General features: G+C 38.2%; 1 protein-coding gene across 3 annotated transcripts in view; it reads right to left on the bottom strand.

Annotated features, from left to right (window-relative positions):
• The window catches only part of LOC150106194 (LIM domain-binding protein 2-like), a 607,136-nt gene extending 580,650 nt beyond the window's left edge, over nucleotides 1–26,486 (bottom strand). For all 3 annotated transcript variants that reach the window (XR_016548352.1, XM_090393030.1, XM_090393031.1), the window contains exon 1: nucleotides 26,213–26,486. The gene's annotated coding sequence lies outside the window, so the exon portion shown is untranslated. The remainder of the gene's footprint in view (nucleotides 1–26,212) is intronic.
• Between the last annotated feature and the right edge of the window lie 575 nt (nucleotides 26,487–27,061).

The raw sequence follows: 27,061 nt of genomic DNA, 5'->3' as shown, positions 1-27,061 counted from the left end.
GGAAAGCCAGGTAGATTGCTGGCACCTGTGATTCATTTGCGGGTGATGAATGCCCGAGTGATGGATGCTTGCCCAGAGGATGTAATAGGAAAACATTTCTGGCGCTCGCAAGCGATGAACTCATCTAATATGTTACTGGAGAGAGAGAGACCCTCTTATTTCAGAAACTTGCTTCCCATCGGTTGTTTCTCATTATTTGTTAAATTGTTTGCAACCGTTAAACCAGTTCTCTGCCGAAGGCATATTTTCAAGTGCCGGTGGAAGCTGATCGTTAAACGGCACTGTCTGTTTCATGAAAGGGAAGCAGAAATATCGACTGATTCCCTCCCCTTGTGAACTGTTCATGAGTAGAATCTCGTGCATATTTAAGAGAATTCACGTACGTACATTCGAAGATTGGTTAAATGCGAACTCGCTTTTTAATATTTCCTAATTTCTTGACGATTAAATAATAACTTAATTCCCTTCTTCATTCCCTTAATTCACTTCCTATAAACTAGAGATTAGATTTAATGAGTTTTTCATGATATCTAAGATGACATCTACTGGGGTCTTTAGCATCGTATTCACTGAATTTTCTTTTAAAAGCGAATCGATGACTAGCGTAGGGAATTCGGATTATTTATTCGCTAGCCAAAACCACGGCGGTCTGTGCGTTATCAGAGCCTTTCATGGTGGGAATGAATTTCCTCTGCTGATTAAATGGACGATGCAACTGATTCTTCCTCTTGAGGTTAGACGTATTAATTACTACCGCACAGTAAAGTGATCTCTTGAGAGCGTTTTAAACATCTCCCTGCTTAAAATGATTCGCTTCTTTCGTTATGTTCGGTTGTGTGTGATAATAACTGGAGCAAAACGTGACATTTTACACTGAAATTGAAGTGGGAAAACTTAGTACATTCTTACTTTATTTTCCTGTATAATAGAAAAGATCTCACAGAACTTGTCGGATATTTCTCAAAGTTGAAACTCAAACTAAGATGTTATTTGGACAAATATCCATTCTCAGATGGTTTGCATTTGTGTGAAAACATTGATTTGCCAGGGGAAAGCGCTACTCAAGTTCTGATGCTTTCTTGGAAGTAGATGCCTTATCCCTTGAATAAAATGAGACACTTTTCTACACCTACAATCGGTCCTTTTTACTCTGCCTGCTACATGTGATAAGGTGACGTTGCCCTTACTCCCCCCCCCCCACACACTGGCTACCTTAATCTGAAACCATAATTAGTTAGCGGCCGTTCACATACAGTCTCCAGCAGAAAAATATTTCTCTTGCCTCCACTTATTTATTCAAGCGTATAAATAAAGCTTCACATGAATGTTGTCTTATAATAGCGTCAGTTGCTTCAATCGTAATTTCAAAACAACTAGATTCAAATGTAAGAGGTTTGTAGATATCCCCGTAACTATTTGCGATGCATGACTAACAACTTAAGCCTAAATCCTTCTCACTACAGATACTTTAATCTACAAGGTAACTTTATTCTACTGAAACCAAGTTCTATGAAAGTACGTTAAAATAGGCAGAAAATTCAGCAGAATGACTTAAATCTGCGTTCAAAGTCCATGAATGATTATCAGCTTCAGATGAATGACAGAATAATTTATTCGCCAACCCTATCTGTTAAAAATAATGAATTAAAAGCACTTCGCACTTGAGATCTAAAATATTATCAAGAGATGTTGTCGTGAGTAAAGAATTGAGTCGATTACCGAGTGATTTCTTTCTCTCTCTGACACTTACATGTATATTGAAGTACGTAGGGAGGATTCTCATTTTATCTTCACTTCTCAACAAAAAGATGAAGTAGTTTTAGAGTTCTTTGGAGAATAAAAAAAATGAATGCCGTCAGTAAAGATCTGATCTTCGTGCTTATCATTTAGTGTCAGCCATTCTGATGCTGTGAGGTTTTGTGTAGGCCTACAAATTACGGAAACGTACAATTTAAGGCGCGCTGATGATTTCAGCAGACGCTGCTGACTTTGTGCCCGTGAAGAATGGCGTTGGAAGCACCATCGTGCATCTCCTGTCAGTTTTGTTTTTCGAGATAGAAGAGTGTATCCACGCAGTAGAAGTACACTCGGAATACAAAATTACAAAGCACGTTTTTGTTCATTGAGTTAATCTTTTAATTGGCGTCTAAAATGCGAGTTTTACTCTGATGTAGCAGCGATGTCTTCCTCGTTCTTTAAGCCCTCAGTGGCAATCTGACTTGGATGCGACATTTTTTCACTGTCGAACTTCGCAAATTTATTTCGAAAGCGTACGCATGTTTTCATGAAAGTTTCGACAGTTGTAATGGAAGAGCAGCACCAATAATAACTCTCCTTTCTTCTGTTCTGCTTAATTCAACTCATTTTGATTTTGTTCCGCCTCGTTGTATTACTTTTTTCTTTCTTTTCTTGCGCAGAATTTTCACTTAAACCATCATTCGTCCTTTTTTGACGACAATTAATTACAATGCAGATGCGTCGGTCTGAGAGAGCAACATCAGCCAACCATTCTTTTAAACCAATCTGTCACTTCGCTTCTTCGTCCTCACAAAGGCGCGGTTTAATCAGATGCCAACTGCAAACAGCGAAAGAGCTTTCGGAAATAAACTTGTTCAGAAACACTTGCAAACCCACGTCGTTAGTAGCGAAGATCCGTCTAGAACACCTGCATCTGTCATCTCTCCTCAGCAACCAGTGCGCAACTCGAGTCAGAGCCACTGAACACGCTTCGGCCACTTTCTTTGCGGTGGTTACTTAGCGAGGAAATTCTTACTTGTGAATAGTCTGAAATTATTCTTGAAAATTGTCCCGAGAAGCCACGCAGATGTATCAGTGACATCAATGGATAATACTAAATATCCACTGCATTGATTATTATCAAAATAACGAAAGCGCGGCCCCCTCAATCTGTTTTAATGCTCATCTTAGTTTATGGATTGGTCCTTGTTAGCCTTCTAATTAAGCGACGTTAATGTGCTCGTTAAAAATTTTGCAGCTCAAGAAATAAAGTGCAGATTTATAAAAACAGATAACAAGATTGCATTTAATTTTTGCACTCGTAAAATTACAATTAGGGTTTCTACAGGGAATTCTTCGTGTTGAAAGCTTAACTCTCCCAGGCAATTCTAGAATTAATGCAGAATGCTTCTCCTGAAATTGTGTAATCGTTGGATTTTCTGCTTGCTTTCGTCTATCCTTATATCCAAATACACTCGCTCACTCTCCCGTGGCGAGAATTTTGCCAACTGATTGAGTAGCTGCAAACTAGAAAAAATAGAATATTTTAATTTAATAAAAAAATAACTTTCTGAAAGAGCTTTTGACATTAAAAAACACAGTTGCAGCACAGCTGATCACTTTATGGAACTCATTGATTATTTTGAGACATATCATTAAAAACATGGGGATCTTGGGCGAGTACAAGTTTTTGCTTGGCGAGTAGGATTCTGCATAAATTGTCCGGGTCTGCTTATAATACATGTGAGAGAGAGAGAGAGAGAGAGAGAGAGCGGAGTTTATTTTTGTCATAATTTTTTTTTGTAAATGCGACTTAATTATTGTAAATGATGAAGACAGCAGTCGCTGAACGACTTTAAACACATCCTGTTCAGAAAATGTGACCACAGTTGCACCGAATTAACAGTAATAATCTGCCCAATCAAAATCAAATGGGCCAGATTTCGATTACTTTCACTGGGTGCGAAACTGTAACTGGCGTCATTGCATGATAATTGTGTTATAACATATGAGATAACAAACAGAACATTATCATGAGTGGGCTAACAAGCACTTAAGCGTCCACTACCATACAAATAGCTTTGGATTTCGCAACCATAATTCTAGGAAGAAAGAGGCTTTTTAGTTCTATGCCTAATTTGTATGCAGATTGCGTGTGTTCTCCATTGATTTGCCTGATTGCGAGAGGAACCCCCCACACACATCCGTATGAAACCTGTTAACTCCCTTTTCACTGAAAAGTCGCCCTACAGGGTTTTCTAGAGGATGGACTGATTAGGAAGTTCCAGAAACCAGAACAACCCCAGGAATGCTAAACTGAAACGATCCTTACGGTCAAAGAAAATGTTCACTTCCAAACTGTATTATATATAAAATACCTGAAAAGAAATGGAGAAGGAGAGGGGGAGGGGGATATTGCTCGGCTCCTGACTTGCAAACAAGAAGAAATTGCTCTGCTTTTATTCCTCATCGAGCGAACGGTTGCTGAATTACCAAAGTCCAAAATTTGAACTATCTCTGATTCGAAAAACCTAATGCGAAATCTTTTTTTTTTTTTTTTACTCGTTTTACCAAAAAATATTCACAATCCAATAATGGCAGCCTACAGTTTGGAAACATTCTGCATTTCTTCCAATCATGAAACTTCATAATATATCCCCCCCCCCCGCCTTCCACTCCTTCGGATTTCATAAATCACGTGTATACAGCAGTTGCTTCAATTTCTTTATTGGAATCGTAAAACTGCACTTAATATAATTGCGGATTTTTTCATCTTTAGTCCTGGTAGACTTCCATTTAGCATTTCGCAGACTTACGTACAGCGCCTGCAGTTGGTCGTCCCTTTCTTTTATATTCATTATTTCTCTCTTTTTTCCTCTGATATTTCTTTCACTGCGGGTGTTTCTCGGCGGCTTTTTCCGAGTAAAAAGTCGAGATTCTGCTGACCGAAAATATGAACCAAACTTAAAATTTCGTTAGCTCGGTCCATTTAAAGCATTTCATAAAGAAAAGAGGGAGTCCAGGACGCGAGAAATAGTTTCTTGTAGTACCACAATTCCGTTTGCAAATTCCAACACTGCATCGAAAAAGACCCCGTCGCTAATGCTTACGGATTCAAAATCGTGAAATTGAACGCATTCGTAGCTACGTACATCCTCGTCTAGAACAATTACGCATTCGTAATTGTTCTAGAGAAGGATTCCAATGAAATAGTGGCAGAATTGGATGGGGGGTTGGATTGGATATCTACTTAAGTTAACATTTTTATCACGAAATTATCAGCAGTGCGCGTATCGGTAATCTTGTTGGACCAATGACATCACCGCAAAGAAGCAGCCTATTAATAATCACAGGGATTACATTAGTTGGCTACAGAAATGTGGAGAGTATTCCGAGATATGCTGTGTAATCACTGCCCAGCAATATGTAGATGCTAAATGTTGAAAATTGGTGGTGGTATTTCTCTGTCGCTAGCTATGTCCTGCATCTTAAATGTCCATGTGATCAGATAATACACTCTTCGTGAGAAGAGTGGATTATTCTTCTTCACTCTTCTTCACTTGCAGGCCTGGTTGGCCGAGAAGTTAGCGTATCCAATCAACATTCTGCAGATGTTTTTTGTTTTGTTTTCCCCAAAAAAATCTATGTTAAGTCTCTAGAAAAGCTTTGACGGATTTTATAATATATAAAAATATATTAATCAAAATATTTAAAAATATATAAAACAAAATTATCTTCAATTAGCATTCACTGAAACTAATTCTTCAATTAGCATTCATTGAAATTAAGTGAAGCGTTATTTCCAATCATCATCATCATCACAATGAATTTGGATAAAAGGGATTTAAGTATCAAATTGCATAACATGGGGGGATGAAAGAAGCGATAAACAAGTCGCTTAAGTTTGCTTTGTTTCAAAAATGAGTAGCTCCTTGGGGGTGACACTGCCTTATCATGAAATATCTTTTCATTGCCACTGTCATGAAATCGTTCTTTTAACTTTCCGAAAATTTCTGAACAAACGGAACTTCGGGGTGCAGTAATACAGATCGGCATCTCGCTAAATATCAGGAAGAAATTGCGATAGATCACTGGTGATGTTCCGTGCCAGAAAATTTCGTCAGGGACCAAAATTAATGCAGAAGAAATTTTTCTCTTTAAGGAAATGTTAGTGGCATCTTCTTAAGTTTAAGTTGCTTTTTAGTAGACAATAAAGCATAAAAATATATGGCAAACAGTGTGTTTAGTTTAGTTCCAGAAGAAATGCTCATTACATTGCTTTTAACAGTACTAAGGCCAGAAAGGAGTCTAAGAATCTGAGCAAAGAATAATTAGTATTCTACATACATCAGACAAATTTGTTCAAAAAATTATTAGAGTAACGGGTACGAGTGTTCAAGAATTGCGATTTGTGTGTGAAAGGGTCTGTTTAGCTGCTTTTAGTTTCGGAACAAAAACTTTCTGCAGAGCAACTTTTTCTGTATGTCACGCTTCTGCGATATGTATGTACAGCAGATACAATAACGATACATTGCATTGCTGCCTGTGACTGTGGCTCGTTACCTGAATGAAATTGATGATCTTAGGTCTCACATATTTTCCAAACTGTGAACTTTAGAATTAATGATTGATAAAATAAGATTAAACATGGCAGGTTGTTTTCCTTGGGTAAGGAAAAGGACAAAGCAGTTGTAAAATAAAAGAACCCACACATTCTTCGCAGGTGAACTATGATGTGTGCACGATTCAATGCTGCACGCGAGATGCTCTTTTTTCAAACGTTACAATCTCCGGTTCCGTGCTGATCTGGATCTCACTACTGTCTGTTTCTTTTCCAAAATTCTGATTCTTCGATTTGTCGATAACGTTGGCCTCTATATCCTGTTTTAGTGCACCATGACACGAGTTATACTTTTTTTGTTGTTCCATACGCGAGTCCTGGAGAACTGCAGATATATCCAATGATAAAACTCTCTCTAAATCTTCTTCGAAACCAGCTGAAGAAGCCACATATTTGTAATCATTGTACATTTACAGTATATTCTCTCATCTGGACGCGTTTCTTCCAATTAATTACACCTCATTTCTGTACACTTACTTTTTTGTAACTGCTGATCTGCATATTGTGTGCAGTATTATAACACGTTGTTGGAGGTGAAACCTAGAAGTAAGTGTCCCCCTGATACGGAACGTAATATTTTTACGGCAGTCGAGAAACTTCGAAGCATATACCCACTAGCCTAGGATTTGTGAGTAGGTGAAAGTTAGTTGGAAAGAAAGTAGGTAAGATTCCTTCGGAGTGTGCTTCATGATAGTTATTGTCAAGTATAATTTGTCTTAAGATTTTTTATAAGAAGAAAGAGAGACAGGAGGGATGTTTCAAATCACTGATACAGACAAAACTGACACTTAAAATGTCTAAATTTAGTTCTTAGTGGAAAAATGTATCCATGGAAGAAAACAATTGATAACTCAGAACAGTTATGATGAAATAACAGGTGATTGCATCATCTGCAATTTTCATTGCATCATTTGAGTGCATAAAGGATTCGGCTACTGTGGGCTTGATTGAGTACAACGGCGCTTTTATTCCCCGTCGCGTAAAAGGAACGCTATGCTTCCTCTTCGTGAGGAGGCATATTGATCGCGAGATGATATTAGCAAAAAATGGATTGGCATCTAATAGTATTGCCTCTCTTCAAAAAAAAAGAAAAAAAAGCGATATGGATAATATAAACAGAAGCCCTGGAGGTGGATGTTCATGCTAGAGTTTCTGGAAGAGGCAATATGGAGAAGCAGGACCGAGAAGTCATTACGTCACACGAATCGAACATCATTGGAATATTGGCCCAGGAGTCATAGCCAAGCAAGTCGGTTGGTGGAATTAAAAGCAGACAGAGGAACACGCTGAGCAAAAATGAGATTAATGGAAGTTTGCTTTTTTCCTCCTTCTGATGAGTCGAAGTTCAATCTACATTGTTCCGGTGGAATTTAGAACGTTAGATCGTATCCAAAAATTCTAGAGGATGATTCTGTACCTCTTGTGCTATGAACACTAACTGAGAGTGAATTGTTACACCTCTTTCTTATTCTAAGGTAAAAAAAAAAAACTGCAGGGACAAAACATGAGAATGGTAACAGTCTGCATCTTAATCGTGTTGATCATTGCTGGCGATAGATATGAATACAGCAATAGAGGAAAAAGGCATTCAGAACAAAACGGGAAATTCAGAAGCGATAATGTGTGATATGAAACTTATACGGATAGTGTACTCAATCTGGGTTCTAGTTTACCACTGAGATGTCTCGTCTGTGCTTCAATATATATATATATATATATATATATATATATAAACTTATTTTTGAGAGATAAAATATTAATATATAAAAGTATATAGAATAGCGAAATGAGGCATCATAAGTTGTTATTTGGGATTGTGGTCGAAACAGCCGAGGCTGTGAGGTCAAAATGTGTTATATCCATAACATTGTAGTGTGTGTGTGTGCGCGCACGCGCGCTTCGTGCCGGTTTTGGAATGAAAAACTGCAGTTTCTGGCAATAAAATCCTTCAAACCAATCCCAATCTCAGTCTTATAACCAAAGCGTATGGTCTCTGCCTACTGAGCTAATGAAAGCTCTGGGATGATAGAGAGCAGAGCGAGTCATTGAAGCAGATTCAGGAATGGAAGATATTTTAAGGTTGCTACTACAAATTTGAGAAAGTATTTTAGGGTAGAAAGAATTTGGATTTGTAGCAGACAACCATCGAGGATGGAAGAAAGCAGTCCTGAAGAATAAGTAGTTAATCAAATCTTCAGATGGTGATGAGATATTTTTGTTTCTAGAAAGAGTATTCTATAAACTTATTTCTTAAATAGAAATGTGTTCACTACCCGAAGTTTCTCAAGGTGGTTCATCTTCCAAAATCGCTTCGAGAAAATTCCTAGAATAATCTTCGCTTTTCAAAAACCTCATCAGACTGAAGAGCACATTGAGAAGCACCAGTTACTTTGGTTGTTTTTTTTAAATATGAAGGCTTAAGATTATTTTTTCAATATGGGTAATAAATTACCGAGATATTATGAAATGAATAATTTACTTCCTCGATGGAGTTATTCTTGCAAAGAAAGTTTATTTGTAAACACAACCCGAATAATTATAACTCGACCATGGAAAATCATGTTAAAATCAGAATTCAGACCCCTCCCCTCAACAGCTGTAAATCAATTGAAAAAAGAAGATCACCGAAACACTTTAATGACTCCACTTTTTTATCAAGATTTTGTTCTTCAGCCAGGCTGTTTTCGTTGAGCCTTCTTTCAGATGGACTTAATGTACGCTCACTCTTAGTTATTTGTAGAAAGGTCATCGAATTGTTGCATTGCCTCGTATAATACGGAAAGCAGGGAAAAGTTTTCTTACGTTTCCTACAGGTAGCGAATAGCCTTCTTGTCCAATGCACCTGTTGAATTGGATATGGATCCATTCGGTCCATTTCAAAGCCAGCATAGTTCTATATCGGCTTTCCACAAAAAAGAGGTAAGGTTTCCACATATCCCAAACCTCGAATAAAGATTCTTGTCTCCACAATCATTATTATTTATTGATCGTTGTTATTATCATCATCCAATAATGATTGTCTTCATGTTCTTTTCTCTGTCACTAATCGTGCTCCCTGCTCTTATGGTCAGGGAACTTGCCTTTGTAGAAATTTAATTACTGCCATGCCAGGGTGGTTAATCCCATCCACAAAGTTTGCTTTATCTGTTAACCGCGTTATGTTCTCTGCTGGTTTGTCAGCCTTCCGTGAGGAAAACAGTGGCAAGGCTTTTACACGACCAGCAAACTCACCTTCGGTTAAAAAGATTTCATAAAGGTTCTCTTTGCATCCTGCGGATGCGAAACTCAATCGCTCCCGTCAAAGAACACTGGCGTTATCTCTCCTCACTCCCATGTCTAAATTTCATTTAATGAATTAGATAGTTTGACGTCCCGAAAACATGCCAACAGTTTCTGCTTTTTTCGCGAGGTAGTTAGTGGATATTTTATCGTAAATTGCAAGTCCGTTGTAGCTTGGGGTCAAGTGCGCACTGTTACTTTCTCCACATATATTCCGAAGAAAAGCGAATTAGGGAGAAAATTATTTTAGTACACTTAACTGCCTTGTCGGATCTTGCAATCTTTTGCAGAATATATTTCAATGCCGTAATGCAAAACCCTTTGATAAAAATGAAATCTTTTCAGGTGCTGCTTCCAATTCGTTATGATGAGAAAGAAAATCAAAGCAGGCATATGGCAACTACGCATTGGTTGGAAGACATTTTTGCTTTCTCATATGCTATTTCTGAATTATTCTTTGTTACTGAATGTGAGGCGGAGGTTTTAATTCACTTCTTAAAAAGCCTAACCCTTCTCTTTGCTTTCATTTGTTTTGGTGGTGTATTGTACCATTCCTTGCACCATCTTTTTTTTTTTTTTTTTTTTTTTTTTGTAATTCCTTCTTTAGCCACCTCTTGAAAAATATTTTGTTGTATAAAAGCAAATTCTACTCAACATCTTTAATTTTTCACCTGAAAGAGTCGAGCAGATTATTGATCTCAGTTGATCTGAAGTATTGAGTAAGATTTCTCTTTACACAGCAGGAGGAGATTTCCGAGAGGTTTAATTCGGGAGTTGGGAAAACATATTTTGAGGTCAGATGTAGATGATGATGCAATCCAATCATTCACACCACGTGGACGTGCGGATTGCCAACAGTTTCTTTAGAAACACATATGACTGCAGATTACCAGGTTTTTCTGCTTGATATTTCCATTACCGATTTGGATATTTACAAGAAACGTAATTTTCTGAACCAGTTGCATGGAAGAACGAATAGCTTTATTCTTGGCTTCTTCTCGTGATAGTTACGGTCTAACTAAATGTCGTGACTTTTAAATTAGTTAAAATGGATCTCTAGCTAAGTGGAAGCGCCTGGCAGTTTTAAGACACGCTACTTATAACTATGTTTCTACTTTGTATCCGTGGAAATTTTGCTTTGGAAAACTAATGTTTACTTACGCGAGACGATTAAAGTGAAATGAGGAAATTCGTAATTCATTTATGCGTATTGCTGTTCCTGATTGCATTGCAGTCGGAGCAGCCGTCTCAGAGCCTTGAAGAAAGGCTTGCGTTTGTTGTACGTAGACCGTTGCTGAAAAGCAAAAATATCAAGTCGATATTTTTTTTTATAATTAGATATTGTTTTTTTAAATAGCTTTTGTTTGATCTTTCACTGAGAGAGGAACAGTTTCATGTCTTCTCCATGATTTTCAGACATCGCAGCATTTCCTGCCACCTAATATGCCTCAGGAACTGTTTTATTTTCTTCTAAAATAATCCCTGATTCTTCGCAAATGATCTACGGACCGACGTGATTATTTGTCATGGACATATACTTCTGAATGCCGACTGCGTAAATTGCCTTATGAATAGCAATAAAATGAATAATGTTTTCACATATCTTTCGCCAGAACGACAGCAGTAACATGTACGAAATACTTCTGTTCATGACGGCACTACCCTCCCTTCAGTGGCACCCGATTGCTGAATTGACCTTGCTTTAATCAAACATTCAGCTTAGTCCAAAGGAGTTCTAGATTATAGAGTAGGAGGAATGACCAGGAGTAACCTGAAACCATAGTCAACCTATGTTTTGCTTTAACAGATAGCATGGCTTTATACGAAGTATGCGAACAAAAAAGGTACTGCGTGACCGATGAACTCGTTCCAAACAACAGCAAGCAGCCCAACACCACCACCACCTCCCCTAAGCTGCAAATCTTATACAGCATACAGTGGCAAATACCACTGCCAAAACTTGAACATCCCTTGTACTCTTGAACGTTGTGTAGCGTTACTCGCTTTTTCTTACGAACTGTTTCCAAGGTTCAAGAATGGTGACCAACACATTAATTGGGCATCTTGGTATTACTATGTTGAACTCGTATATTTTATATAACGACCAGGGTTTGCTATAATATAGACAAGGAACTTCCTATTGATACCTTCAAATTAAAGTGAGTCCGAATTCTGTTTTTTTTTTAAATCCAGATAATGATCTATTTCATCCCCGTGGTGCCAAAAACCTTTGCACCATTTTTAATGCTGATCCGGTTGAAAACCACGCCATGCAACAATAATGGCATTGACAACGAAAACCATTTGCCGTATATTAGCAGTTGTTTCATCAACACATCGGAAAGGTTGCTGAATGTATACAGCGCACACACACACACTGCTGCATAGAGGAGAATGTAGGAGTTTGTTGAAGTAATTCTTGAGCAGCTAGAAGTTAATCTTTGAAGGAAATAGTCTCTTGAGGTGAGCAGAGATAGACGACAGATGAAGAAGTTGTTGGTTCAGTAGGTTTTCAAACCGGCAGGTTAACGGATGCCGACGAGCAGCACACAAATTAGTAGAGAAACTAAGACTGTAAGACGAAGTGTCATAAACAAAGTTGAATATGTGCTAGCAGGATTTCGTTTTCATTATTCCATTTTGCACATCTTTGAGATTTCTTCATTAAAATGCAATTTATCCCTAGGACAAATGAAATAGACAAATATCGGTGAGGCTAGCGAACTCCGTACGCTTTTTGTCTTTTTATAATGCGAACCTCCCCCACAGTTAAATTATAAAACTTTACATGACTACTAGTCCGATGGATTAGATTATCCGGAAATTCCGCACTAGAGATTAACTTTTCAATCCACTTCATACCGCCAATGAGCGGGGGTAGTCTCTCACCTGACGAGGAAATTTTCTACCTGAAGACAGTAACAGATCCCTGCTGCAGTGGGTTTGAATCTGCTGCGAGTACGCCATGGACTCGACTAAACAAGCTGGAAATTTGTGTTTGATATCTCCATAAAAATTAGAAGTTAAACATTTTCTTTGTTATTCATTCCCACTGTCGTCACTTTCTTTCGACTAAAAGGATTTAGTCGAACTTTGGACTTTTTTAAATTTTATAATAAACCTGTTTTTATCAGCACTTCGTCTTTTTGAAAAACAAGCCAATAATTGTGAATTATGAACCACCTCTCCACTTCACTGACTTGCCAAGCTCAGGCAATCAACTTTAATTTAACAACTTCTCCATCAACTAGTGGAGAAGTCGTTAAACTTATAATTCACTGTGGTATGTTTATGAAAGGTTGTAGGCTGGAGATAATTTTTCATTATTCGATATTACCTTGAACATAATCCGTCTTGCTTGTTCGAGGTTGAACATGTCATGCTTGGTAAGTTTATATGAAACCATCCACAGTAAATTGATATCTGTAATTTGACAACCATTCCTTTTATTCGGTGGGATTATCGCAAGAACTTCAATCTGTGTTTTTTTCACAGATTTGTGAAAAACTAATCCACGTGTAATCTATTTGTGAAAATTTATATCTGTGTTTTTCAAATATACGTTTAGATCTTCGAGTAACCGAAGTGCAACCGTCCACAGCAGTGATTTACAATATGTGGGGTGGAGGGGCAAATTGGGAACGAAAAGGTAAAGGGGCGCTGAGTTATCCAGAATTTGAGGAAGGTGACTAAGACAAAGCTCAAACAAATGTTTAGCTACTTAACTAATATTTTCAATATGCTGCAATGCATATATGAAAAATAGAGTTGGATATTAAAAATCATCGAGGATCAAAAATGTTACTGAAAGATAATATTATACAAATCAAGTGGATATTAAATCCAACATCATTTCAAAGCCGAATACAGAAACTATAAAAGTTTCGTGTGAAAATAAGGTTTCGACTAGGGCAACTCATAGTATGGCGACGAGTGTGTTCCCATTGAGCTTATCAAACAAACAATAGGTGGCGAATATACGGACCCTTACTAGCGATCGTGCTTCTTATCGTTTGGCTAGGGCAACTCGTAGTATGGCGGCTAGTGTATTCCCGTTAAGCTCTCGCCGAAACTTTTATAGTTTCTGTATTCGGTTTTGAAATAATGTTGCATTTAATATCCACTTAATTTATATTAATTTATATTTTTGTTCCAAAAATAAAATAAAAAATAAAGAATTAGTGGAATTTGCGAGAAGTTTTTCCAAAGACTATATCACTTCGCAATAAAGAGTGAAGAACGTCAGGGATCGAATTTTATTATTGTGATTTTTTTTTCCAATTTCAAATTAACGAGGAAAGATTTGCTGGCGATTAAAACAACCGAACTCAATGCACGTGTTTAACACTTGGGGTTACACTTACGGTTCTTGGGCACTGTTATTTGAATGCACGTGTGCTCGCTCGTGTATGATGGATTGGCTTTATTAAGTGGTTGTATTCAAGCCATTTTTTCGTTCTGTTCAGTTGAAATCGTAAACAGTTAGTCCCCAGTTTGAGTACAATAATTTTATTCCCGATTTCACGTAAAGAGTTAAACATGAAAAGATACCCCCCCCCTTTTGTCTACAGAAATATCTGATGTAAGATCTAGAGATGTTTTATTGAAAAGTTTACAGACGCAGTTATCTCGTGGAATGACATCATGCCAGCTCATTTGTTATCGACGATGGTCTGGGTTCGAATCCGGTTTCAGATGCAAAGAGCCTTGAAGGGTTTTCAGCTGAAGACGAGTTAACCCGCCTCATATGTAGATCAAAGGGTTTTAATGAGGCCAGAAAGAACGCAGGCATAACAACCCGTCCTCGGGGGATGTGATAGAAGAATGACAAACCGGTTGCATTAGAAATGCTTAAACCCTAACCGGAGACTGAACCCATCCTTGGAGAAGATATAGGGACAGAAGTGACAGCCGCTTATTGCTTAAGAGGCAGTTTTTATTTATTTAATAGAAGACAACTGATTTCAGTTGATTGAGTTCGACTCCATGAAAACGTTAACAGTTTCACTTAGAGAACGATGAAAGAGTTCACACACTTGTGGGCTTCCATCAAAAATCTCTCATTTTTTCCGAATCGCCTCTCTAACGCCTGATTTAAATTTGACCGTAAATGACAAAAGATCGTGAATGATATCGGACGCTGCTTTAGACAGAATAGTGCTCCTTCACCATCACGTCAGTGTCGAAAGGATAAGATTCTAGCTAACAATAATTCTTCAATAAAGAAAAGCGAAAACGTAAACTTTTAGTTGGATGTTTACCATTAAAATACTTATTTTCGCATTTACTTGAAAATGGTGTGAACGTATTCCACTTTGATTGTCAATTTAATTGCAAATGAGACGTGTAGTGTCTAGATACTTTTCGAAAGATAAAATAAGAAATTTGTGCGTGGTGATATAAAATTTTGAAGTGCTTGCTTAACCTTGCACGTGCGAGAAGAAAGGCATACTTTTGTAATGATTTATATTGAATCGTATTTCGAGACCTGTGATGTAGCATTTGTGAACTGGTTGAGAGGCATCGCATCACGTTCACTTATTATTATTACGTTGATGTCAAAACATCAGACTTATATAAATCGTGACTAACGACTTGTCATGTGTGTATCTTTGCGCTCGTCGGTAAAATTAAGTTTTATTATTTGCCACTTATGGCAGTCTTCGTAACCGTCGATCTTATGAAAGCAGTTTCAGGCTAATGAATTTGGAAATTATGGAGATACTCACCATTTCTAATTGGATTCATTTGCAGGAGATTGACTGGATTTGTCCATACGCCAGAACAATTAATTGAAAGCTTTGTTAATTTTAACAGTTCAGTTCATTTTAATAATCACCCTGCAATTCATCCTTTGAAGCCCTCTGCAATTATTCCTATTAGTTACGGGACAACTCGTTTAAAGTAATCTCCGAAATATCTGGAAACAGTTTTCTCATATTATAATAACTTGAAAAAAGATTCGATCCACAGAAAATCGTTATGAAGTGCTAGCTGCTTTTAAAATCGCTGTTACGACTTTACTGTAAAAGTTGGTAAAGATTTGAGACACCGAATACAAAGATTTAGATCCAAAACCTTTACTACAAAAGCTTACGATTAAGTAAGCTCCCATCACATCGTCTGATTGCCAGCTTTTTGTCTTATGGAAACGCATCATCGCAAAACTTCCAGAATATCGTGATAATTCCATCCAACTGCTAAACACTGTTCTCATGTTTGCTGGGGAACCCCTGGGAGTTTATAAAAATTAACTTAGAAGAGAACAGTTTCGTTGATTAATGAATCACCTCACTAATTCACCTCAATCTTCTACCCCCCCCCCCCCCTTCCCATGGCTTTGAGTTACTGCTCGTGCATTTTCTACACATATTTTCATGGTCACCGTTCATCATAACCGATGTCAGTGATTACTTCTATTCTTTCGAAATCTGTGAACGCACATGCAGCAGCTGTTCAACACCCCTTCGTTCATTTTACCGAAAACTCCAGGAACATTTTTTCCTCTTCCTTCACTTTCCACTGCTGTCCTTTGGAATCTCTCTTCCAATGGTTTTCCCAAGGAATAAAATCTACACTTCTTCGAATCCAAAGTAAATTTTTTTTCTCAAATTTCTCTATCCACATTACAAATGCGATGAATAAACCCCACTGGGTGGAATTGCCACAAAATTATTTATATTTAAACTCTTAAGCTTTGATAAGATTTTTTTGTAAATACGTTTCCTAACGTTTGTAATTAGTGGCTTTGGTTTGTATCATTTTTGTAATCTTGGTTTTATGTGTGTTGGCCTTAAAAACCACTTAACTGCCGTTTTAAATCGCAGATAAATAGTTGAAATTAAAAATGTTTAGTACTATACACAGGTACTAATTCTCACCGAAATGAATTTAGTGCTCTTGAGTTACTAATAAACCTTGGACGGAGATAACTATCCCTTAGATTGAAAATGGAAACATTCCAGAGCACAACACTAGACATAGATGTGTTTGTCGCTGCAATGTAAAATAGCATTTCTGTTCCATTCTACGTATAGAGAACAAATGAATATTATGTGTCAGTGCTGTAATTCAACCACATATTTCAATAAGTATCAGTTGAATAGTTTGTTCAAAAAGAATGCATCAGTAGAAGTATTTAAACATAAAATTGCTGAAGTTCAGTCTAACTGAAGTAGAAATTAATACAGACGAATATCTAAAAAATAAATTATATTTTCAAGGACTTGAAGTATTTTTATCGTTTCAATACTCAAACGTTTTGCATGAAAAGAGCTCTCTCGTAATTCTAGCTAGTTGACCAACATTCAAAGAAAATGTGTGGACTCTGCGTCTATCTTAATTCATTTTAGTTCTCTGCAGTTTGAAGCAACAAATTTTATCCTTTGAAATGAAGTATTCCTATTCCTTCAACACATTCCTCTTCTCGTGCGTTTAAAAAATATTAGCAGCTTTCTTGGAGTATATTTAGTGTGCTCAGCTCATTGCTTCAGTTATTTAAATATCCTACGACAGCTATTTTATTCGTCACACTGACTTCTTTCTTTCCAGGAAGCAGTGCTTCAAGCATCGTTAAATTAAAGTATGGTTAACAAAGTCTTAACTCTCATTCTGACGTGTAGCGATATGGCAGCTTTTGGCATTTTTCCCGGTGCTCCGTTTGTGTCCCAATTTCTTAATTAAACTACAATAACCCTAACCTAACCCTACGTGCCAAAATGCTAGGAACATATGTGCATGTAAATATATAATCAAACTTATAATTTATTTACATTTATTTAAAATTTATATATCAGTTTATATCCTGCGAAAGGTTGACAATTTTCGAAAAGAACTAATTACACAAGAATATATTCGAGAAAGAGTCGAAAACGCAGATTAGCGATGTTGTTGTGCTATCAGACTACTTCGTTGTAAACGGACCGAGGTTTTTCCTGGCGGTCGCAGAATGTAGAAACCATACTTCACGAAAACATTAACTGGTTGAGAAATCTTCATTCTCATTTCACAGCTAGTTAATGCTAATTATGTGTTTGGTTCGCTGTGACCGTCACTTCCTGATTTCGGTTGGTTTCCTTCAGTAAAATTAAGGAAGAAATCCTAAATGAAGCTGCACACTGGTGGTGTAATCGGATATCAGGAAAAAAACGATAAAACCACTTCAGCTTGAACGCATTTCTTTTAAGTAACAACAAAGTGCTCATCGCTTACAAATGCAGCAGCAGTCAAAGGATGTCATGAAAAGTCGAGTAAATTGAGTCTGTTCGTAATTAGGTGATTCTGCGCTGCTTCACTCATAAGGTTGATGTGGAGAAGAACAAACGAAGCTTTCCTGTGGCAAACACCCACTTACCTGCAATTCTAGAGGAGCGTAAACGGCTGACGGTTATTCTTAGAGTTAAAAGGGGGGGGGGGGGACATGGAGGTTTTCTTATCCTTTCCCCAAGAGATGGAGAAGTGTGTAGAGAGAGAGTGTGTTCGTCGAAATAAGGATCTGAAGATGTGCTTGTCTGTTCCCGAAATTCTTAATTATGGAGATTTGTTAAGATTAAACACGCGCATTTCTTTAAATAAAATAAAATAAAAAATCAAAGTACGTTCGTGCAGCTGAAAAAATTCAATTGAGTGTAGACGTTTTCGCTCGTGCATTCATTGCGATGCGTTTTAAGGGTTTCATTTACAAAAATCCAAATGGAACGGGAATGCATTCGGATCTGAGCCCAACTCGATTCTAATGGTGGAAAAAGAGTTTTTATTAAACGGAGTCTGAAATGTTGCTAAATCACACCACAATTACCTGCAATTCCAGACGAGCGTAAACGGCTGACGGTTATTCTTGGAATTAAAAGGGGCGGAAGAAGGGGAAGGGGACATGAGAAAAATGCACCAACAAAATTAATTGGCATGAAGGAAAGGAAGACGCTTTAAGAAAAAGATCTTGATTTTCCGCTGAGATTAGAAATGCTGAAATCACAGGAAGAACAGCAAATATGACGAGAATAATAAGTGTTGACAGGAGTTTTCACCGCTTTTGGCAAAAATAATTCTTGGGTGGGGCAGGGATTGCAGCCTGAAGCCTCACGATAAACACATCACAGTAAATACCATTACTCTGTAAATGCTGGCCAAATATGAGTAGTTCCTCAAATAACAACCAAACATGCTGATTGGTCTTCTCCAATGCAGAACACAAGGAACCACTGGAAAAGACCACTATGCATATACTACCTTTTAAGAAATTTATTCTTTCCGTAATAACATTCGTATCTCATAGTTTTTAATATTAATAGGCTGCGTGCGCCTGTAACTCATTTTAATAATTTTGTCAACGCAATTATTTCAACAAATGGGCAGAGCGAGCGAGTAGGTAGAATACTGATGGGGAATCGTTTTAATTTTCCAGTAAACTGTGCATTCCTTTTGAGATCTTTAGTAATATCATGATGGAAAATATTTTCGGTTTGTGGGTCATCTTTAACATATTTCCGGTTACTTTTAATTCGCTCTTTTCTAAGTAGCATCTCCGTTCTTCCTATACCATAGATCAGTGGTGTTCAACCTTTTTTTACTACGCGAGCTACTTTTCTATAAAAAGTTATTCGGCGATCTACGCTCTTATATAGATCACGTTCCCCCAACCTGATATCTGATTACGCACAAATAAACAACTAAAAACTTTATTTGTGTATTTAAAAATTTATTTATCACTTTTAATTATTTTAATACAACAAAAAACAAACAAACAAATATATTGGAATAAAATATTTATTTCTCTATTTTGGAAAACCAAAGTTAGAAAAAACAGCAGATTGATTACAAACTCACAAGTTACAGGAAATGCTGGTTGATTAAAAAAAAATTTAATGTGAAATTTGGCATTGTTTGGACCTCGCATTGTTTCCATAGTCAAGTTGATATGAAGAAGTGGCCAATCGCAGACAATCATTCAAACGATCATTTGTAATTTGGTTTCTTAATTGATTTTTTATGACGGTCATATTTGAAAAAGCGGATTCTGACAAGTATGTCGATCCGAAACACGACAGAATTTTTTTTCTGCTTAATATCAGTTAATATATTGGGAATTTTTCTTGTGAATACTTCCAAATGAATTGATTGTTCATTGATTTTAAATGTAATCTATTCTGAATGTTTATTATCTCAAGTCCTACTTCAGCTTGGTTTATATCAAACAGCCCACTAATTTTATTTGAAATTTCTGAGATGTTCAAGTTTTCTTGAAATGGATTATTGATAAAAGATACAATCATTTCAGTTTTATTAAAATCTTTAAATCTTGAATTTATTTCTTAAACTAATTCTATTTCAGGAATAAATTCTTTTAAATCATAGCGAAGCATTTCTTGATTTTGTTCAAAAAATTTTAATAAATATGGGAGATGTCTAAATTCGCGGTCATTTATATTTTTCTTTAATAAAAGTAAGTATTGTTAGAAGGTTTTTATTGAATTTAGCATGTCAATTAAATTTTTATCTCTACCTTGTTACTCTAAATTTAAATTGCTTAATTTCGTACAGAAATCGACTAAAAATGTTAAGTGTAACCACCATCTTTTATCACTCAATTGTGGATAAATATCTCCTTTTTCAAGAAAGGTTTTCATATCGTTAATTAATACAAGAAATCTTTCTAAAAATTGATTTCTGCTGAGCCAGCGAATATTATTGTACAACAGAAGTTCCCTATCATCATCTGCCTGTAATTTAAATAACTGCCGTTGCAGGGCTTTTCCACGAACAGAATTTACAATTTTAAATGTAATATCCAAAACATCTTTTGTGTTTAATCTTTTACTATACAGTACTTGTTGGTGAATAATACAGTGGTACGTTAAAAATTTGGATATTTATCATCGTTTTTATGAAATGAAGCCTGATTTATTACCTATAATTACAAGAGCACCATCAATAGTAATACACAAGTTTAAAAAGCGGAAGTTATTGTTGTTTCACAAATTCATCAAATGCCGAAAAAATGCCTTCTCCTCTAGTCCTTCCCAATAATGGTATAATTTTCAAAAGTTCTTCTTTACTTGAATAATCTTGAAATACCATGCGAATAAATACCATTAACTGAGCAATATCAGTGAAGTCGTTTGATTCATCAAATTGTAATGAAATCGCAACATACTGGTGAATGTCTGACATTAACCTGGCCTGGAAACTTTTCTCCGGCAATTGGAACACTTCCTTTCGGCAATTTGAAACCTTGTCTGCGCCGAGAAGTAGTCTCTCTCTAGCGACGTCTCGAACAGAGAAGCTCCTTTCTGGAAGCGGGAAACTCCTCTCTCAAGCAATGTGGATCCGGGCAGTCTCTCTGACGGCGACTCTGGACTAGGCGGTCTCCTCTATGACAGCAATTCTAGAACCGGGACCCCTTCAGCTTGCTTCAGTCCCTTTTTATTAGGCCTCCTCTGAGACATCGCATAACGTTTGGCAACCCCCAAAGAATCGGTATGAGTCTTTCATCTTAAGTTTCAAGTTTAGCACGCCTTTTGTTCTCCTCCGCTTTCTTTTGATTGTAAGTTGTCGGCCATCGGAAAGTTGTTTGAACTCTTTCTGATTGACTTCTTAGATGTTTGCACTTAGAGCCTGCAAACCTTTCTCATACATACAAGACAAGTTTCAATAACAATCTTTCTAATGCCGCCATGTACAGCTTCGGCAACAAAAATAATGCCTTTGTTTTTAACACTCTAACATATTCTTATTAAAGCAGTATATACAGTTAGCTTCAAAAGAGTTATTTACAAAAACATCTAATACAAACTATACCGAGACAAAGTTTATTTTTTTTACAATATTCACATGGGACTTAACCTAATTAAAAATCGATGTAATGTGCTTTGGAATATTTAAGCTACAATCGAGTTTTTACACTTTGCTTATAATCGTATTCACTCGGCTCGCAGTTTGACTTCTTCTTCTGCAGCTTCTCCCACTTAAGTGGGGTCACTGTTGATAATGAGTCTCCTCCACACTTTCCTGTCTTGGCTGTCACCACATCCAAGTTCTTCATCCTCAAGTCCTCTTCTACCAGCTCCCTCAATCTCTTCTTTGGACGCCCACGCTTCCGCCTTCCTTGCACATCCATCTGCATGACCCTTCTTCCCACATATTCGTCCTCCCTCCTCATCACATGACCAAACCATCATCTCAACCTTGCCTCCTGTATTTTCGCTCCTAATGTCGTAGCTTTCACTGTTCCCCTGACATAGTCATTTCTCAGACGATCCTTTCTGGTCACACCGCACATCCACCTAAGCATTCCCATCTCTGCTACTTCCATTCTGCTGATCTTATTTTTCCTCAGGGCCACAGTATATGTCATAGCTGGCCTTACTACTGTCCTATAGATTTTGCCTTTCAGATTGATCGGCATAACACTCCAGCCATCTGCCTCCAGTTCCTCCAACCCGCTTGTATCCTGCATCCCACTTCCTTCTCAGCTCCCCCATCTTCTTCCACTGTTGAACCTAAGTATCTAAAGTCTCTCACCTTCCTGATGACATTTCCTTCCAGCTCCAGATCTGTCTCCTGTCTGCCGCCCACTGTGCAACACATATACTCTGTCTTACTTCTGCTCAGTCTCATACCTCTCTCTTCCAGTACTGTTCTCCATCTTTCCGGTTTAGTTCCTGCTTCTTCTCTTGAATCTGCACACAGCAAGATGTCATCTGAATACAACATTGTCCAAGGCGCATCTTCTCTCACCTCCTCTGTTACTACCTCCATCACAATATTAAACAGAAACGGACTTAATGTTCACCCTTGATGAAAGCCAACTGTTACTTGAAAACTTTGTCTGTCCAAGACAGGTCCGAACACTTGTCTTCACATTTCTGTACATTTCCCGCACCAACCTGACATATTTCTCCGGAACCTTCTTCTCCTTCAGACACCTCCAGACTTCTTGCCTTGGCAATCTATCGTGTGCTTTCTCCAGATCAATAAATGCCAGATGTAGCTCCATTTGTTTCTCTCGATACTTTTCCATCATCTGCTGTAACCCAAAGATAGCATCTGTTGTTGATCTACCAGGCATGAAGCCAAATTGTTCCTTTGCAATCTCCACCTCCTTTCTCAATCTACCAAAAAGACCTCTTTCTAGGATTTTCATTGTGTGGGACATCAACTTTATTCCTCTGTAATTTTTACAGTCTTGTGCATCCCCTTTACCCTTGTAGATGGGGACAAGAGTACTCTCCCTCCATTTCTCGAGTATATTTTCCTGTTGGTAAACTTTCATGAACAGATCCCACAGCAGGTCAATTCCCTCTTCCCCCAGTGCCTTCCATGCCTCCACTAGAACTCTGTCGGGGCCCACCGATTTTTCAGTCCTCATCCTCTTCATGGCCTCCGTCAATTCCACTCTACTGATGTTCTGCACCATCCCCTCAGAAGGCTGCCCATCTTCTCTGTGAGTCCTTGCATTTTCCTCATTCAAAAGTCCCTCAAAGTATATTTTCCATCTGTTTCTTATGTCCACATCCCTCCATAATACTCTTCCTTCAGCGTCTTTGATCTGCCTCACATGTAAGATCTCCTTTGCTGCTTTATTTCTACATTTCGCTAGTTGGTAAATTTTTCTCTGTCCTTTGTTTCTAATTGATCATATAGATCTTGATATGCCATGGCCTTCGCCTGTGCCACAACTCTCTTGGCTTCTTGCTTTCTCCCTCTCTCTCTGTACACCTCTCTGTCCTCTTCCACTCTTGACTCATCCCACTTCTGCTTTGCCTTCCTCTTAGCTGTCACTGCCACTTGTACATTATTATTCCACCACCAACCCTCCTTCTGCTCTCTAATCTTTCCAGATGTCTAACCAAGCACCTCGATTGCACAGCTCAGGATTACTTTTGAATTATGTTTCCACCAATCTTGTACACTTTCCAGTCCATCCGGAATCCTCTCTAACACCCTCTCCCTAAAACGATTCCTCACACTCTCCTCTTTTAAGCGAAATCACTTAGTTGTCTTCATCCCATGGCATCCAGAGGTTTTTATCTTCGATCTTATTTTAAAGTCTGCGCACAGCAGTCGGTGTTGCTGTGCCACTTGATCTGTTGGAATTACTTGACAATTTGTCACAACCTTAAGATGTTTTCTTCTAGTCAAAATGTAGTCAATTTCTGAACTGCTGTTACCACTCCTAACTGTTATCAAATGTTCTTCCCTCTTGTAGAAAAACGAGTTCACAATTGCCGGATCAAACGCTATTGCAAAGTCCACAACCCCCTCTCCTTCCTGGTTCATCATTCCCACTCTGTGGCCACCATGCACCCTTTCACAGTCTCTAGTCTGTCTCCCTATATGTCCGTTACTGTTTTGACTAGAAGAAAACATCTTAAGGTTGTGACAAATTGTAAAGTAATTCCAACAGATCAAGTAGCACAGCAACACCGACTGCTGTGCGCAGACTTTAAAATAAGATCGAAGATAAAAACCTCTGGATGCCATGGGATGAAGATGTTTGACTTCCACTGATCCAAGTTAATTCATTTATCCGTACTTATAAGAAAATTACTGATTTGATCATTTTAACGAAAAATCGCTCCGCGATCTACCGGTCGGTCGCAATCGACGGGTTGAACACCCCCTGCCATGGATCTTCTGGTTCTTTATTCACTACGTGTATTTTTCTCTCTCTCATTCCAGTATATTTTCCTCCCTCCAGTGCAGCTGCTGCATCTTTGTAAATACCTTGCTATTTATTCTTTTTCCTGATTTCTGAAATTGCAGAATAATATTTACGTAATAGCTATTTGTGTACTACCCATACAAAATATGGTTGGAGGCCCAACCGTTTCGCAACCTGCAAGCCATTGGTTCGAATCCTACGTTTGGTTGTGGATGCTTATGAACTTCATTATGTAGTAGCCACCACCATCACTCGATGAAAGATTTCCCCCACCCTCCAACTCCTGCGTGTTAGAGGACTAACTAGCTGGAAAAAGTAATCAATGGTGGTCTCTGGAGCAGAATTTCCGGACTGTCGCCACCTAGAGTATTCGTACTTTTTTCCAGTGGGTTTAATCATAAAAATCGAAAGATTATTGAAAGAAAAATCCCGAAGGTGGTCACTTAACTACAATTACACTACACTGTTCAATTTCTGACTTATTCAAAGCATGCGGTTTTGTTAATTATCAAGCAGATCTTATTCTCATTAAGGACTTTTTCAAATATTGTTCAGATAAATAATTGTTTTACAAGTAACAGCAGCAAAGATTCGCACCTCCTTTCGAACCAGTTTCACTCCACAATTGCGTTTTGTCCCTAATCAGCATTTCCTAATCTGTTAAACTATTCTGAAGTTATTTTACGTCTAATTAATTCCGAACACAAAAGTATTCTCTGTATAATCGTATTTGATTTATCTCATTCATCAACTGTTGTTTGTGTGTTGAAGAACACTTCAATTTGAACTTAATCTTTGATGTACCTGAATCATGAAAGATCGAAACTAATCAAGATTGAATATGTTGAATGGAAAACATCAACAACATATTTTGAAGCGATTCAGTTGACTTAGACATTGAAAGTACACACCGAAAGTATAATAGCAAATCTCCCCCCCCCACTCCACTTAGGACAATGTTTAAAACCCACGTGCCTATCTGAACACAATCTTATTGCCCAAGTGAGACTACTCCAAAATAAAGTGGGTCGAGAGAAAGAAAGTAGAAATACAAGTCAGTGTGAAATATATAATAGGAAAACATAATGGAAACTATCCTCTGAGAATGGTCCAACTCTATTGCTCTGCAGTGTCCAGTTGAGAGACAGACTCGACGACCGACCTTCATCCTGGCACTGACAGTCACTGTTGGTCAGTATTGGTTTGTGGTGCGAAATCACGAGGCACAAGGATCGACTGTCTTGTGTCATCTGATTTCATTTATTGTATGTCGTCTGTGACGGATCAGAAGGGGTTCCTTCAGTTCTTATTTCCTGTCGAAGCGGTGAATGACGGACAGAGTGCATCTGAATCTAGCAGGAAAAATACGGATTCTGATTTTAAAGAAGGGGTGAAAGGAATTCGTTATGAGTTCTCCCATTTCTACCCGATTCAAAAATTTTCATGTAAATAGAAATTTCGTCTTGGTTAGTATTTAAGCGAATCTCCTGTTTATCTGAAATTCTTACCGCTGATGCTCTTCTGTCCCCACTTGACTCGTTTTTTTTGTTTTTTTTTTTTGTTCATTTCTCATCAGTTATCTTTCGTTCATTATTTTTGTGAATGAACGATATTTAGTACGGTGCTGCACCAGTGAATGAAGGCAAAACTGTGCCCACAAAGCAACTCCTAAAACAGGAATCGCCACTTTCAACACTACCCACTGTTCAAACATGCAGGCCTTTCTTCTACTGCTTGCGTCGATAAAACCACGCGCTGATAAAGCTTCCCCACAAGGAAATATGCTGCCAGTAGCGGCGTTCGATCGTTAAAAAAAATTAAACCCGATGCAAATCTGTGTGTCTCGGCTAGCGCTGCCACGAGCGAACAAAGACAAAACAAGAAGAGCAGAAAGAAAAAAAAGTGTGCCTTACCTTTTAGTCGCGTAGCACACTCTCGCTCACTCAGACATCCCGTTTGGTGTCAAGACGAAGCCATTTTTGCTGCATGTCTTATCGCAGCCACTCATGCAAGCATGAATCGGCCAACCTCTCGGGCCATCTTACGTCACGGACAGATGAGAAGGGAGCGTTCGTGTGAACGCGCTGATAGTGTGTCACCGCACACACGCACACCAGAGAGGTACTAGCTGGGGGAACTCTCCTCGGTCTTTCCGTGCACCACGCTGTCGGTGCCAGATCACGCCCTAACCTGAAACAAGTCACACACTTGGCGATCTACATAAGATCAACCCGAGCCTGATAGCGTAGCTTTCTTCTTCTTTCTTTCTTAAGGACGGCACACGAGAAGACGGCTCTGCGAGAAAGTGAGAGAGAGACTGCATTCGGTGATTGCAGCTGTCATCAGACGGCGTGCTGTTTACAAATGCACCGCAGAATACCTCGGGCCAGTTTTCGTGCAGGCATCAATGGAAGGAGGAGCACGAGATAAAAACAGAGCTCATTATGCTAAGCGAGGTTTCTTAGTCCATTACGGATTCGGCATCGACGCCACCCTCGAAGAATGCGCTCTCTGTGTGTGCGTGCGAAGCGGGGATCAGAGAAAGCGACACATCGACTTTACCAGCCAGCATCTGCGATTCATCTGTTACTTTCTTCTGCGGTTTGAATAGAGTCCCATTGTGTGCGCGCTGACTTCTGGGACATGTCTCGTCGCTTCTGCGGTCCGCTCAGCGGCGGCGGCGGGCGACGACGAATGTGTCTGAAAGTGATTTAAAATGGAGACTATCGGTTCGGATTGTCGGAGCTTATAGGTTAAAAATG

Source organism: Typopeltis vanoorti, chromosome 5, assembly GCF_054136105.1.
Source record: "Typopeltis vanoorti isolate ZY-2024b chromosome 5, IOZ_Tvanoo_1.0, whole genome shotgun sequence".
In the NCBI taxonomy this organism is placed as follows: Eukaryota; Metazoa; Arthropoda; class Arachnida; order Uropygi; family Thelyphonidae; genus Typopeltis; species Typopeltis vanoorti.
This window is presented reverse-complemented; position numbering and strand designations above follow the sequence as displayed.